The 17,235-nt window shown below is 40.5% G+C and overlaps 1 long non-coding RNA gene across 1 annotated transcript; it reads left to right on the forward strand.

The window, feature by feature from the left end:
* The first annotated feature begins 4,953 nt into the window (after positions 1-4,953).
* On the forward strand, positions 4,954-11,866 carry LOC123331394. The gene is made up of 2 exons (XR_006548005.2): positions 4,954-9,028; positions 9,207-11,866. It is a non-coding gene; the product is annotated as an uncharacterized LOC123331394 (long non-coding RNA).
* The last annotated feature ends 5,369 nt before the right edge of the window (positions 11,867-17,235 follow it).

Genomic DNA, 17,235 nt, shown 5'->3' on the forward strand with positions numbered 1-17,235 from the left:
GGTGCAGTAGACCAGGGTATGGCATAAGCCCTCTTGGTGGAGGTCGCCATTAACCCCACCATAGAGCCAACAGAACTTACACAGGACTGGGGAAACAGACTCTGGGAGGGCACAAAGAGAAGCTTGTATGCATCAGGACCCAGGAGAAAAGAGCAATGACCCCACAAGAGACTGACCCAGTCTTGCCCATGAGTGTCCATGTGTCTCTGGTGGAGCCGTGGGTCAGCAGTGGCCTACTGCAGAGTCAGGGCACTGAGTGTAGCAGTGTGTGCATGGGATCTTTTGAAGGAGGTCACTATTATCTTCATTACCTCCACCATAGTTTGGTCTTAGGTCAAATAACAGGGAGGGAACACAGCCCCACCCTTCAACAAAAAATTGGATTAAAGATTTACTGAGCATGGCCTCGCCCATTGGAGCAAGACCCGGTTTCCCCCTCTGGGTTTTTGTTTTTGCTGACTGTGTAGAGCTTCTCCATCTTTGGCTGCAAAGAATATAATCAATCTGATTTCAGTGTTGACCATCGGGTGATGTCCATGTGTAGAGTCTTCTCTTGTGTTGTTGGAAGAGGGTGCTTGCTATGACCAGTGTGTTCTCTTGGCAAAACTCTATTAGCCTTTGCCCTGCTTCATTCCATACTCCAAGGCCTCCGGATTTTGTTCCCTCAGTCTCTCCCATCAGGAAGCTCCCATAAGCCATTTATCCTTCTCCATCAGAGGGCAGACAGACTGAAAACCACAATCCAAGAAAACTAACCAATCTGATCACATGGACCACAGCCTTGTCTAACTCAATGAAACTATGAACGATGCCATGTAGGGCCATCCAAGATGGATTGGCCATGGTGGAGAGTTCTGACAAAATGTGGTCCACTGGAAAAGAAAATGGCAAACCACTTCAGCATTCTTGCCTTGAGAACCCCATGAACAGTATGAAAAGGTAAAAAGATAGGACACTGAAAGATGAATTCCCCAGGTCAGTAGGTGCCCAATATGCTACTGAAGATCAGTGGAGAACTAACTACATAAAGAATGAAGAGATGGAGCCAAAGCAAAAACAACACAGAGTTGTGGATGTGACTGGTGATGGAAGTAAAGTCCGATGCTGTAAAGAGCAGTACTACATAGGAACCTGGAATGTTAGTTCCATGAATCAAGGCAAATTGGAAGTGGTCAAATGGGAGATGGTAAGAGTGAATGTCAACATTCTAGGAATCAGCTAACTAAAACGGAATGGAATGGGTGAATTTAACTCAGAGGACCATTATATCTACTACTGTGGGCAGGAATCCCTTGGAAGAAATGGAGTAGCCATCATAGTCAACAAAAAAGTCCAAATGCAGTACTTGGATGCAATCACAAAAACAACAGAATGATCTCTGTTCATTTACAAGGCAAACCATTCAGTATCACAGTAATCCAAGACTACGCCCTGACCAGTAATGCTGAAGAAGTTGAAGTTGAATCAGTCTATGGAGACTTACAAGACCTTCTAGAACTAACACCCAAAAAAGATGTCCTTTTCATTATAGGGGACTGGAATGCAAAAGTAGGAAGTCAAGAAACACCTGGAGAAACAGGAAAATTTGGCCTTGGAGTATGGAATGAAGCAGGGCAAAGGCTAATAGAGTTTTGCCAAGAGAACATACTGGTCATAGCAAGCACCCTCTTCCAACAGCACAAGAGAAGACTCTACACATGGACATTACCAGATGGTCAACAGTGAAATCAGATTGATTATATTCTTTGCAGCCAAAGATGGAGAAGCTCTATACAGTCAGCAAAAACAAGACCAAGAGCTGATTGTGGCTAAGATCATGAACTCCTTATTCCCAAATTCAGACTTAAATTGAAGAAAGTAGGGAAAACCACTAGACCATTCAGGTATGATCTAAATCAAATCCATTACGACTATACAGTGGAAGTGAGAAATAGATTCAAGGGATTAGATCTGATAGAGTGCTTGAAGAGCTATGGATGGAGGTTCGTGACATTGTATAGGAGGCAGTGATCAAGACTATCCCCAAGAAAAAGAAATGCAAAGGGCAAATGGTTGTCAAAGAAGGCCTTACAAACAGCTATGAAAAGAAGAGAAGAGAAAAACAAAGACAAAGGAGAAAAGGAAAGATATACCCATTTGAATGCAGAGTTCCAAAGAATAGCAAGGAGAGATAAGAAAGCCTTCCTTGGTGATAAATGCAAAGAAATAGAGGAAAACAATAGAATGGGAAAGACTAGAGATCTCTTCAAGAAAATTAGAGATACCAAGGGAACATTTCATGCAAAGATGAGCACAATAAAGGACAAAATGGTATGGACCTAACAGAAGCAGAAGATATTAAGAAGAGGTGGCAGGAATACATAGAAGAGCTGTACAAAAAAGATCTTCACAACCCAGATAATCACGATGGTGCGATCAATCACCTAGAGCTAGACATCCTGGAATACAAAGTCAAGTGGGCCTTAGGAAGCATCACTATGAACAAAGCTAGTGGAGGTGATGGAATTCCAGTGGAGCTCTTTCAAATGCTAAAAGATGATGCTGTGAAAGTGCTGCACTCAATATGCCAGCAAATTTGGAAAACTCATCAGAGGCCACAGGACTGGAAAAGGTCAGTTTTCATTCCAATCCCAAAGAAAGGCAATGCCAAAGAATGCTCAAACTACCACACAATTGCAGTCATCTCACACGCTAGCAAAGTAATGCTCAAAATTCTCCAAACCAGGTTTCAACAGTGCGTGAACTGTGAACCTCCAGATGTTCAAGCTGGTTTTAGAAAAGGCAGAGGAACCAGAGATCAAATTGCCAACATCCGCTGGATCATCAAAAAAGCAAGAGCATTCCAGAAAAACATCTATTTCTACTTTATTGACTATGCCAAAGCCTTTGACTGTGTGGATCACAATAAACACAATGGAACACAATGGAAAATTCTTCAAGAGATGGGAATAGCAGACCACCTGACCTTCCTCTTGAGAAATCTGTGTGCCAGTCAGGAAGCAACAGTTAGAACTGAACATGGAACAACGACTGGTTCCAAATAGGGAAAGGGATACCTCAAGGCTGTATATTGTCACCCTGTTTATTTAATTCATATGCAGAGTACATCATGAGAAAGGGTGGACAACCTGGAATAAAGATTGCCAGGAGAATATCAATAACCTCAGTTATACAGATGACACCTTATGGCAGAAAGCGAAGAAGAACCAAAGAGCCTCTTGATGAAAGTGAAATAGGAGAGTGAAAAAGTTAGCTTAAAACTCAACATTCAGAAAACTAAGATCATGACATCTGGTCCCATCACTTCATGGCAAATAGATGGGAAAACAGTGATCGACTTTATTCTTCTGGGCTCCAAAATCACTACAGATGGTGACAGCCATGAAATTAAAAAACGCTTGCACCTTGGAAGAAAAGTTATGACCAACCTAGACAGCTTATTAAAAAGCAGAGACATTACTTTGCCAACAAAGGTCTGTCTAGTCAAAGCTATGGTTTTCCCATAGTCATGTATGGTTGTGAGAGCTGGACTGTGAAGAAAGCTGAGCACCAAAGAATTGATGCTTTTGAACTGTGGTGTTGGAGAAGACTCTTGAGAGTCCCTTGGACAGCAAGGAGATCCAACCAGTCCATCCTAAAGGAAATCAGTTCTGAATATTCATTGGAAGGACTGATGCTGAAGCTGAAACTCAAATTCTTTGGCCACCTCATGCGAAAAACTGACTCATTTGAAAAGATCCTGATGCTGGGAAAGATTGAAGGTGGGAGAAGAAGGGGATGACGGAGGATGAGATGGTTGGATGGCATCACTGACTCAATAGACATGAGTTTGAGTAAACTCCAGGAGTTGGTGATGGACAGGGAGGCCTGGTGTGCTGCAGTCCATGTGGTCACAAAGAGTCAGACATGACTGAGCATGTGAACTGAACTGAACTGTGATCAGTGATCTCTGATGTTGTGAAGAGTGAAAGTGAAAGTGTTAGTTGCTCAGTCATGTCCAACTCTTTGTGACCTCATGGACTATAAAGCCTGCCAGGCTTCTCTGTCCATGGAATTTTCCAGGCAAGAATACTACAGAATATGTTGCCATTCCCTTTTCCAGGGGATCTTCCTGACCCAAGGGATTGAACTTGGGTCTCCTGCATTGCCGGTCTTCCCTGATAGCTCAGTCAGTAAAGAATCTGCCTGAAATGCAGGAGACCTGGGTTCGATTCCTGGGTCGGGAAGATCCTCTGGAGAAGGAAATTGCAGCCCACTCCAGCATTCTTGCCTGGAGGATCCCATGGACAAAGGAGCCTAGCAGGCTACAGTTCATGGGTTTGCAAAAGTCAGACATAACTTAGCAACTAAACCACTACCACTCCTGCATTGCAAGCAGATTCTTTACCATCTGAGCCATCTGCTGCCAATATATATACATATATATATGTATATATATAACTTGCTGGAGGTTCAGATGATAGTTAGCATTTTTTTAGCAATAAAACATTTAAAAATTAGTGTTTGTAAATTTTTTTAGACATAATGCTAATGCACACTAAATAGACTAAAGTATAGTATAAACATAGCTGTTACATGCACTGGGTGACCCCATAATTTGTGCGACTTGCCTTTTTTTGCAATATTTGCTTTATTGCAGTAATCTAAAACAGAGTCCACGATATCTCTGAGGTATGCCTTGTACTTTGCAAGGTGAACTTGAGTCATAGAACACCCTGTACCCTCTCTGGTGAGCTCCAATCCAAGAATTTCAGGTTCCTTTGGGAGGACGAGGGAAGTTGAGAAGGTCTTTGGACTTGGTGGCATGGCTCTTGCCTTCATAGTTTCACTTGAGTGTGACTGTTCCGAATAGTTACAACCATGTTCCTGAGTCTGAGGTGGCCCTTGGTTCAAGATCACCCTTACTGTGGTGAACATGATCTGGTCTTCTTGGTGGCAGACATCACGGGGAAGAGTATCACCTGTGAGCCGGAAGGAAAAGGTCATTTGCAGAAGGAGGTCATAGATCACACAGTGAGACTTGCTTACACAAACAGCTTGGTCTTCCTCATTGGCTTGCACTCTGGAGCTCTCCTGACTCTGATTTGATCAGAAATTTTTAGCTATCGAATCAGTTTCTGCACAGCTGTCTAGATAAGTTATAGAATCAATAAAATTTAAAAAATTTTCCACACTCACTCCTGAAATGTATTTTATCTGAGTATAGAATTTAATGTTAGGATACTTGCAAGTTTCCCTCATCTCTTTGAAAATGTTAATCTATTGTCTTCTTACATTTATTGCTGCCAAAGGAATGTCTACTGTTGGTCTAAATATCATTCCCTCAAAGATAATATTTATTTTTTAACTCTGATAAGTTTTAAAGTTTCCCCTACCTTGTCCTTGGTATTCTGCTGTTTCACTATAATAAGCTTCAGTGAAGATTTATTTTTACTTAACCTATGTAATAAGTGTAGAATTTTTATCAGAAAGATAGGGCTGTGGTTTTTGTTCTGTCTGGAAAATTCTCAGCTATTTTCTCTTTCATAAGAGTTTCTTTTGAAACTCTTAGTATTATCTGGTGAAGTTTCTTGAGTATCTAATTTTTACTTTTTTATTTTTAATATAATTTGTCTCTAAATGTTGCATTTGGGGGAAATTCCTCATTATTCTCTTTAAATTAACTATTTTTTCTTACTAATCAGGTTGGAGTATTCTATCCACTTAGGTATATATTTTATTCTCTACCTTTTTCGTTCTTAACATTTCTAAGTGCTTCTTTCACATTTTCTCTTGTACTTATCTCATTTATGCTTGTTTTTCATTGGCAATGTATTAGAGTTTAATAGATTTTATTCCACCATCTATCTCCTTATAGAGAAGAGGATCTTATAGTTATTTTTAAGTCTTTTTTAGAATTGCTTTGTTAACTTTAACTGAAGCAATTTCATACTGATTTTGAAGTGTGGCTCTTCTGGAAGGATTTTCTTCTTGTAGTTTTGAGCTCTATAATATCAGATCCACACCCCCCCCTCCCCCGCCCCAACCCCTTTTCTCTGCAGTCTCATCTGTCTAGTAGTTTCATGGCCTCTTTTACCAGGGCTTCCAGAGTCCTCAGTTCTGAGACTGGATTTATAGATGTGCTATGCAGCTCACAGTCCTTGGAGACATTAGAACTGTCGCATATTCAGACAGAGGAGCCTGGTGTGCAGCAGTCCATGAGGTCACAAAGAGTCGGACACAGCTTAGCGACTGAACAACAATATTCAGTCATGCATGTAGGGACAGCTTGGCTCAGCTCCATGTCATGTGGCTGTTGTACCTAGGACTTCCTAGCTCTTAAACTCCACAACTCCATATAAGCCATAGTCCCGGGCCATATTTGGCAGAAGTTCTGTTTAGCTTTCTTTCATCAGTCAGAAAGCTCTGCCTCATTCCCCGATTTTAAGAAGGGAGGCTGGCTCTCGTCCTCAGCCTCAAGTGGGACATATTTATTGTTGACTAAACCCGTGAACAAGCCCTGCTTTCCTTCCAGGCATTGATCTCACAGGGCTTTGGCTTGTATCCAGGTCATTAATTATCTTGCAGTTGTTTTCCATTCTTCTAGCAAGGAAGGGTTTCTTCTTCTTTAGCCTGGCTGTGCCTTTTCATTTTCCTTTTAAAGTGTGTTGTGGATCATTGCTATTTGTTCAGATTGGGAGGGGCTGGCCCTCCAGAAGCGCACCTACAATTCTAGTCTAACCCTAAGGCCCCAGTTTTGTCATTAGGTGATCAGAAACAATGCTTTGTTTTACATTTTTAAGCTACAACTAACACTCAAGTTGTTTTCAGTTACACAGAGTCCTTTGATAAGAATAGAAGAATAGGGACTGTAGGATTTCCCAAGTGGACCTGAGTTTTATTATTGTGATACATCTAGAGACCTACAGATCTGGGATTAAATGTTTATTTTCTCCATAAGGGTAGAAATGCATATTTTAATGTCTTTGAGACTTAGTTTCCCCATCTATAAAATGGGGAAATTGTTTCAGCATTTAGGAGTTTTATGATGAATAAATTGAACATGTATGAAGTATATGCCAATGGTGCCTGACTCTATACCTTGGCAGATAGTAATAAAAAAAATCCAACTGAGATGCGTAAGCAAAATGTAAATTGACTGGCATATTTTACTAGCAGTTCAGAGACAGGGTGGGTTTAAGCACTAACCTATTACAGGGCCTCCAGTCATGATTTCCTATGATTCTCTTGGATTTACCATCTTCATATGGATCTACTTGTCAGGCTGATAGCGACAAGCTACTTGGACCTATCTGTGTATCACAACATCCAGGAAGGACAACAGTTATGTAAGGGGGCAAGACGTTCTGGTTGGCTAAATCCATGTGGCTCGATCTTCAGCCTCGGGTAGGATCAGGTTTCCCCGAGTTGCCAAAGATGTGTTGGGAGGAGGACCCTTGCTAAGAGGGTAAAAGGGGGGTTCCCAGTAGGAGTGCTAGGATGTTTTGGGTACCCAACTCAAACTGACAATAGAAAAATACAGTATCAGGTTGGCCAAAAAGTTCATTTGGGTTTTCCATAAAATGCTATGAACTTTTTGGCCAACCCAATACATTACAAGACAGGCAGTCCAAAGGCATGGCTCAGTGATACCATGAAGACTGCTTGGACCAGCTCACAGGCATTAATTGTTCAATACTCAGGAATTTTGTAAGCCAACTGTTAAATTGTTGGCAGCTTACTGACCTGGGTTTGATCCCTGGGTCAGGAAGATTGCCTGGAGAAGGAAATGGCAACACACTCCAGTACTCTTGCCTAGAAAATCCCATGGATGGAGGAGCTTGGTGCAGGCTACTGTCCATGGGGTTGCAAAGAGTTGGGCATGAATGAGCGACTTCGCTTCACTTTATATTACTGTGGTGGGAGTAATTACTTTGCTTTTTAGGTAGAAGAGACCAGTCTACTATGAAACCCAGTGAATGTCAGGAGACTTGCAAGTTTTGCTTAAAAGTCCTACATTTAATTTCTAGCCACCATTCCAAGCATTTGTCTGGTAACGCTCACACTGATAAAGATAGGATCAAGCTAAAGAGTGGGACACGTCGGAGAGACTAAGCAGAGCAGAGAGAAGCTCTATCTTCTTCTCTTCCATGAGCATGTTTGAAGGGGACTTTCCTGGTGGTCCAGTGGTTGAGAGTCTGTGCTCCCAATGCAGGGAGCCCAGGTTCAACCCCTGGTCAGGGAATTAGATCCCACATGCCACAATTAAGAGTTTGCATGCTACAATGAAGACTGAAGATCCCACATGCCACAACTCAAGACCTGGCACAGTCAAATAAATAAATAGTGTTAAAAAAATGTTTGAAGAGAGGGGTTCGCTTGCTGACACCAACAGTAATATTTTTTTTTAATTTTTTAATGAGAGGGGACTAATCTAGTGGTAACATTAACCACCTTGTGAGACATGTGCAGTCATCAGCCATCAGCTCCTATTGGAGACACAAACCCAGAACACAGAGACTGGGCGCCACCAGTGGCCACCGAACCAGGAAGGGAGAGCCTTGCCTTTCCTTCCTGCTCGCCTCATTTTCTCAGCTTTCTCCTCTTCCCCTTCTTCTCTAGCAACAACTTGAAATCACCTCTCTCTTGCCCCTCCCTCTTCCCCATCCTTCTTCTTTCCCTCCATCTCACACGTTTGCTATATTCTTTCCCTTTACTTCTCTAACTTGCACATTGGATTCATCAGGAAAGTGTGTAACCATAGCAAAAAATATTTTTTAATTAAAAACAAAGACTAAGAGTCTAGAGATTCAGGATATGTCGGCCCCAGAAAACATTTTCATCAATGTACCTTGGATCTACTGTGTGTATGGCACTAATAATCTTGTGGCATCTGCCCTCCTAGACGAGTAAGCTAACTTCAGCTACGAGGGAAAAAAATCGCAGCTACAAAATTAAAGACTAAAGGACTGGTCCACTGGTCCTTCAAATGCATCTGTGGCGAGTGAGGATGGCTCAGAACATATCCATCATTGAAAGGAGCATCAAGGTCAGCAAGAGAAAATGATCAGTAAAATAACAAGGTTACACTTTGCTTTCAGATGGCCAGAAGATGGCAGTGTTTCTCCTAGTACTAACTGCCCTGCTTGTATAAAAGACATGCCTACAGAAACAAAGTGGTCATTTTGTGTTTTTAATTCTTCTTTTTTCTTTTTAATTTTTCCTAGGACAGGCACAGCACAGACTGGAGTAGTAGGTCAAGGACTCAATCTGAAATCAGACAAATCCAAGTTCAGATTCTAGTTCTGCCACTAACTAACTTACAATCTTGAATTTAACATCTCCAAGTTTCCGTTTCCTCAGCTATAAAATGAAAGACACGTCTGGCTTGCCCTTCTTATGATGGAGAAGAACAAGAAGAAAATACATGGGCAAGTGTAATAAATTATAATGCACTATGGAACAGCTTCTTAACCATTAACGTGCATAGAATCACCTGAGAAAATTCTTTAAATGCATATTCCCCAGGTCTTTCTCCCAGAGATGTTCAGGAAGTACAGGGCTGTGCCTGGAAAGGTGTATATTACCAAGCATCTTTGATAAATAATCATGATGCTGAAGGCTCTTGGACCACAATTTTAAAAACTGCGTTATGCAAATATATACCAATTGAAAGAGAGATTAAGGCACAGAAGTTATTAACTTCCTTTGTAATAACACTAATTATTTTCTATTTTGAATAAAAGTTTTATGAAGTCCCTTTACTCATAGATTAATTAAATCAGAGAATTGTATTTTGTTCATCCTTTGGTGTTCACAGCAAATATTTATAAATATTTACTGTATGGTAATCAGATCTGGGGGAGGGGGGAAGATCGCCTGGAGGAGGGCATGACAACCCACTCCAATATTCTTGCCTGGAGAATTCCATGGACAAAGGAGCCTGGCAGGCTACAGTTCATAGGGTCACAAAGAGTTAGACATGACTGAAGTGACTTAGCACACATGCAATCAGATCTAGGACAGTCTATAAAGCATCCTTGAAGGTTTTACCTCATTTACGGGTATATTTGGGTAACAGGACTTGGCAGAATCATCTTGAGCTCTGCCTCTGGATTCCCATGGGCTGCTCTTTGCTTACAAATAAGTGACCCAGTGCCTTCTGATAATGGCTTCACCCTGCAGAAAGAGGTAGATGTGCAGGAAGTTTAGCAACGAAGTTTCAGGAATCTCCTTAAGTTCTCCGTCACTGTGTCTATCACAGACTTCCAGGTCTTTCCAACCAGTACTGGCAGGATTTTCACAATATCAAAGCAAAGGATTCGGCCCCCCTACTCTTCAGAGTGTGCTCATCCACTGCGTTGTTGCCCCAGCAGAGACAGTCCAGTTCAAAGCGTGCACAAGCGTTATGCAGTCTGGCCCCTGGGGAGTGGGGCTGGAGTAGAATAGCTCGATGTGACAACCCCAGCACCTGGACATTAGTATTTCTACTCTCATCTTAGGCAACAGGAGACAACAAAGCTTCCCAAAGGGGCTGCAGAAACTTGCTTTGCTGGGGCTATGTTCAGACTTCACACTAATATGGCAAGGAAGGTGCTTAAATGGAATCACAGAATTTTTAGTCTTTGAGAAAATCCCTGTTGAACTATTCTTTTTGAGCCAGGCACCATTTTAAACCTTTCACTAAAATGTTAATAAAATACCCAAAGACTCCAGTACTCTTGCCTAGAAAATTCCATGGACTGAGGAGCCTGGTAGGCTACAGTCCATGGGGTCACAAAGAGTCGGACACGACTGAGCGACTTTACTTACTTGCTTACTCTTTGTGGCGCTAAGATTCTAGCAGCAGGAGACACACTACATAATAAATGGACTTGATTGCAGTTGATCTTTGTAAAGACCATTTGTTGAATTGGTGGAAACCTGAATCAGTAAATGAGAGGTGATCTCAATGCAGCACTTACTTTTTTTTTTTCGGTGGTTTTATTCATCCAGCTCTTGCTCTTAGCAGTTGCTTAGGAAAAAAGATTGAATACAGAAATGTGAGGAGCATGGAAGAACTAAATCTGATTTAAATGTAGTATAGCAAATAAAGGAATGTGATTCTGTTTTTGCTTGACCTAAAATGTGACTCATTAATGCAGCACTTTTTGCACCCCATCCTGCCAAGTTCTTGTGCAAAGCACACTCTGCCCTTGGGCATTTTCCTGACTCCACTACTTTTTTCTAGGGATGACCTATGCCTCACACCTTAGTCATCTTTTCACTGAGAAAGGACTTTCTTAAGAACATCGAATTTGGAAAGTCCCTTTTTGCACCTCTCTTTTTTTGTTTTCAACTGAGATGAAATTCACATAAGATTATCCACTTGAAAGCGTACAGTTCAGCGGCATTTAGTATATTCACAAAGTTGTGCAATCTCCATCTCTCTCTAGTTCCAAAACATTTCCATCATTCCTAGAGAAAATGCTGTATCCATGTAGGGGTCATTTCTCCCCCTCCCCAACTCCAGTCCCTGGAAACCACCAATTTGCTTTCTATCTCTAAGGGTTTAACTCTTCTGGACATTTCATATAAATGAAATCACATAATATGTGGTCTTTTGTGTCTGCTTTCTCTCATGGAACTGTATGTCTAAGAATATTCAAGTGAAGCAGCAGATTTTAATTCTGCGGTGAAAAAAAGGAAATGCAATACCTGCTAGTTCTTATCTGATAGTTATAATCAAAGATTTTTCTGATTTCTTCAGCTTCAGGTGACACATACAATGCTTGTCGGATTTATATTTCCTAGGGCAAGTTTTCTTTGGATAAAGATACATAATAACACCTGAAACTAACACAACATTGAAAATCAACTATACGCCAATAAAAAAAAAGATCCAGAATACATGTGGCAACAATAATAGCTTTGATAGATCCTTGCATAGTCTTTCCTCAGTTTCTGCCCTTATTGTCAATAAAAGCAAGCATTTCAATAGAGGTTTCAGTTCAGTTCAGTCGCTCAGTCGTGTCCGACTCTTTGCGACCCCATGAATCACAGCACACCAGGCCTCCCTGTCCATCACCAACTCCCGGAGTTCACTCAAACTTGCATCCATCGAGTTGGTGATGCCATCCAGCCATCTCATCCTCTGTCGTCCCCTTCTCCTCCTGCCCCCAATCCCTCCCAGCATCAGAGTCTTTTCCAATGAGTCAACTCTTTGCATGAGGTGGCCAAAATACTGGAGTTTCAGCTTTAGCATCATTCCTGCCAAAGAAATCCCAGGACTGATCTCCTTCAGAATGGGCTGGTTGGATCTCCTTGCAGTCCAAGGGACTCTCAAGAGTCTTCTCCAACACCACACTTCAAAAGCATCAATTCTTTGGTGGTGAGATTGTTTCCTGTAAGATGTGAAGCTAGAGGGTCTCACATGTGGAGAGATTTGAGGTAGTCTTACTTTTTTCATTTATGGAGAAATATTTCTGGTCCTGAGTATTCATTGGAAGGACTAATGCCAAAGCTCAAGCTCCAGTACTTTGACCACCTGATGCAAAGAACTGACTCATTGGAAAAGACCCTGATGCTAGGAAAGATTGAAGTCAAGAGGAGAAGGGGACGACAGAGGACAAGATGGTTGGATGGCATCACTGACTTTATGGCCATGAGTTTGAGCAAGCTCCAGGAGTTAGCAATGGACAGGGAGACCTGGTGTGCTGCAGTCCATGGGGTTGCAAAGAGTCAGACATAATTGAGCGACTGAACTAACTGACTGACTGATTACTGGTTCACTCAAGAATCCTTTTAAATTTTAATTCCATCAATGCATTTTATTCCCAGACTTTGAGGTAGGTATTATTATCCCCATTTTAAGGATGAAGAAACCAAGGCTTTAAGAAGATAAAGCTTTATGCATATTTATACATCTTTCAGCTGACAACACAGACTGAGTTTTTACATTCTAGAGAAAGTTCTAAAATAATGAGCAGTGTCATTTGCAGGAACTCTTAGTCATTCCTACATCTCACTGGAAGCCTAATGAACTTTCACTGAAAACCAACATGGGTCTGACATGAGATTTAGAGTTAGATGAAGAGGTGCCTGCTCTCACCTAGAGAAGACTCTCTCACTTGACACTCAATAAGATGACCAGACCAGGCTCAAACTTTGCCAGTATCCTCTATGCCTCATACTGCTCCTCACAAACTCTGTGTACATGTATGTGAGTTCCCTGTTCTGTTTTGTTTTTTTTTTAATTGGAGGATAATTGCTTTACAGTGTTATGTTGGCATCTGCCACAAATAACGTGAATCAGCCATAAATAAACAAACATATATATATATATATATCCATCCCTCGTCCTTGAGCATCCCTGCCCCCTCTCATACCTTACTTCTCTTGGTCATCAACTCTATTCTGTTTCAACTACACAAAATGTATCAGTTCCTAATGAGAGCTTTAGTAGCATTCTTGTTGCTATATGATGTTTTCAAGACTGCACTTGACAAAATGTTTGAGATGGCAGCTAAATGACTTTACGACACACACATAGACTTTTAACGTTAACCTTTGTTAATTCAAGAAATATATACTTAGCACTCAGTTTAATGCTGGGGATATAGCAATGAATGAGATAGACATGGTTCTTACCTCACTATATTTCATAGTGGAAATATATAGCAGAAAATATCTCCAGTAATTAACTAAATAATTTCTTCTCTAATAAGGAATATCAAGAAAAAGTACAGGTGATATGAACTGGTTTAACAGAGGAAACTATTCTAGACTGGGATGAGGGTAGAAGACTAGGGAAGAGCTTCTCAAGGACATGATATCAAACTGTATTCTTCTATATCTAAATGTATCTCTAATGGATATGAACAGATATTCATGAAAAATTAAAATGTAATTATCTCCAAACAGTGAGCACTGTAATTATGTAGAATTATTCTTTCAATACACACACACAAACACACACACACACACACATATGAAATGAGTTATTTTTAAGGCATTTCCTATGTAAAGTACATACACATTTATTGAAAGTTAGATTTAAATACAATCAAATGAAAAACAGATAATCTCTGCTGATTTTTTATCCTTGACTCCGATTTTTACTAAATAAGGAGCTATTTGATAGCCATAGAGGCACTTAGGAACTCTCAGATGTTTTGTTTTTCCAAGAATTGGATTGCAAAATACCTATTACAAACTCAAATAATGACAGTGTCTGCTGGAGAAGGAAATGGCAACCCACTCCAGTGTTCTTGCCTGGAGAATCCCAGGGATGGGGGAGCCTAGTGGGCTGCCGTCTATGGAGTCGCACAGAGTCGGACATGACTGAAGCGACTTAGCAGCAGCAGAAGCTGGACCCTAATGGAAGCCATCGCACGAGGCTAGTCTTTCTGCAACACCAGGCAGAGAACTCCCTTTGTGATGTGCTCGCTCAGGTCAGAACACCTTTGCTGGATGAGTTTGTCAAGGAGGCTCCTGGGCAGAGTTTCCATGCTGTCTTGAGGGAAAGGCAAGCCAAGCATGTAAAAGCACATTCTGAGTGTGCTTAGGCTGCATCCTCTTACTCCTGCGAATAACCCAGAATGTCAGGCCAGACATGACTGGGGTCATTTAACCTCTGTGGTAGTGAGTGCACATGAATCACCTTGTGGGGTAAGTTTAAAACGTAGAGGATGTTCTCCTATGCAGATTCCAATGCACAGTGGTAATAGCTGAATTCCTAACATGGTTCTCCATGAGTGAATTCCAGTGATGATCCCCTGAGAAATACAGACCTAGGAACCTGTAGATGTGCTTCTGGGAGCCTTGAGTCCTCTAGAATTATGTATTACATAGAGCTTGCGTGTAAATTTGTCTAGGAAACAGCCCATCCTTTTCATCAGCTTTTCTAAAATCCAGGTTGGAAATGAATTACAAATCATCTCCTTGAAGAGTATTGATTGACGTGTGCTTCTTAAGGGCCAGGTGATCATTGAACACTTCATTTCAACAAAAGCCGGTGAACTAAGTAATTTACAAATGATAAAACTGAAGCTCAGAGAAGTTAAATAGTCCCTCCACCCACCGCTTCAACAGCCCTGAATGAATTCATCTATTTAAAGTGTACAGTTCAGGAGACTTTCCTGGTGGCTCAGTGGTAAGGAATCTGCCTGCCAATGCAGGGCACACAGGTTCCATCCCTGAGCCAGGAAGATCCCACGTGCCCCAGAGCAACCAAGCTCATGCGCCACAGCTACTAAGCCTGTGCTCTAGAGCTGGGGAACAATTACTGAAGCCATGCACCCTAGAGCCCATGCTCTGCAATAAGAGAAGCCACGGAAATGAGAAGTCTGCACACCTAAACTAGAGAGTAGTCCCCCCTTCCACAACTAGAGAAAAGCCCATGAAGCAATGAAGAACCAGCATAGCCAAAAAGTAATTAATTAAAAAATTAAGTGTACAGTTCAGTGGTTTTTGGCATATTCAAGGAATTGTGCAGCCATCACCATCATCTAAATTTATAACATTTTCATCACCTCACCAAAAAATTCAGACTCATTAGCAATGAGTCCCCATGTCCAACCCTAGGTAGGCACTAATCTACTTTCTATCCCTATATCCTGGACATTGGATATCAATGCAGTCATGCAGTATGTTGCCTTTTGTGATTGGCTTTCTTCCACTTAGCATAATATTTTCAAGTTTCATCCATGTTATACCATGTACAGTACTTCATTCCTTTTTGTGGATAAATACTGTATACAATTACGTTGTATAGATATATCACATTTTATGTATCAGTTGGTGGATATTTGGGTGGCTTACACTTCTTGGCTATTACGAATAATGCTGTTTTGCACATTCATGTACCAGCTCTTGTGTGGACATGTTTTCATTTCTCTTGGGTATATACCTAGAAATAGGTAGACTTGCTGGATCCTATGTTAACTCTAGGGTTTACATTTTGATGAACTGTCCAACTTTTCTGGGAAGTGACTACACCACTTTACATTTCCAGTAGCAAGCAATGTGGGTTCCAGTTTCTCCACGTTCTCCTAATACTTGTTACTGTCTGTCTTTTTGATGATATTCATCTTATGGGATGCGAAATGATATTGTGCTGTAGTTTTGATTTTCAACTCCATAATGACTAACGACGTCTATCAAAATTTAGAGCCTATTGGTTATTTGCACAACTATGGAGATATGACTATTCATGTCGATTACCCACTTTTGACTTGTCTTTTTATTATTGAATTATTAATGTTCTTTATAAATTCTAGACTTAAGTCACTTATCAGATACATGATTTGCAATATTTCTCCTATTCTTTGGGTTTTCCTTTCACTTGCTTAATATCATTTGCAGTCCAAAAATTTTTAATTTTAATACAGTCCACTTTATCTATTTTCTTTTCTTGTCACTTGTGCTTTTGGTATTGTATCTAAGAACCTATGGTTTAACCCAAGGTTGCAAAGATTTATTCTTATGTTTTCCACTAATGATTTCATAGTTTTGTACCTTTAGGTTTATGTCCATTTTGAGATAATTTTATTATATGGTGTGTGATAGGAGCCCAGCTTGATTTATCGGTATGTGGATATGCCCAGGCATCCCAGAACCATTTGTTGTTCTTTCCCCATTGAGGCACCTTGGCACCTTTGTCAAAAGTCAATTGACAATAAATGTAAGGGTTTATTTACAAACTCTTAATTCTATTCTATCAATCTATATATCTATCCTTATGGAAGTACTACACTGTCTTGATTACAGTCTGTTTTGAAACAGGAAAATATGAGTGCTCTGGCTTTATTCTTTTTGCCAAAGCAAAGATTGCTTTGGCTTTCGAGGTCTCTTACATTTCCATATAAATTTTAGGATCAGTTTTGTACATTTGTGAAAAAAAAAAAAAAATCCATGTAACTACAAGCCACATTTTATACTTTATCTTCCTCTTCTTTCTTGATATATATTAAACTCAGAATGTATATGTTATTGGCAGGCATGTATGCTATTCAATGTGCTGTGTTATTGAATAATGTTTCCATATTCATTTTTAACCACACTGTCATCAAATATAAATCTAATTATGGCTGTCAAAGAAGGAAAAACAAAATATCTGTATTATGGTCTTTCAAAGCTATGGGAGCTTAATAATTTACCAAGTGTTGTGCTTCAAAGGCTTTCATATTGTTGATGACTCATTATTCTACACAAGCAGTTAAGCTTATGTGCTTAAAGTCTAACATTTGAGATAAAAACTCAGCGGATTTATTGTTA

Source organism: Bubalus bubalis, chromosome 23 (assembly GCF_019923935.1).
Source record: "Bubalus bubalis isolate 160015118507 breed Murrah chromosome 23, NDDB_SH_1, whole genome shotgun sequence".
NCBI classification, from domain to species: domain Eukaryota; kingdom Metazoa; phylum Chordata; class Mammalia; order Artiodactyla; family Bovidae; genus Bubalus; species Bubalus bubalis.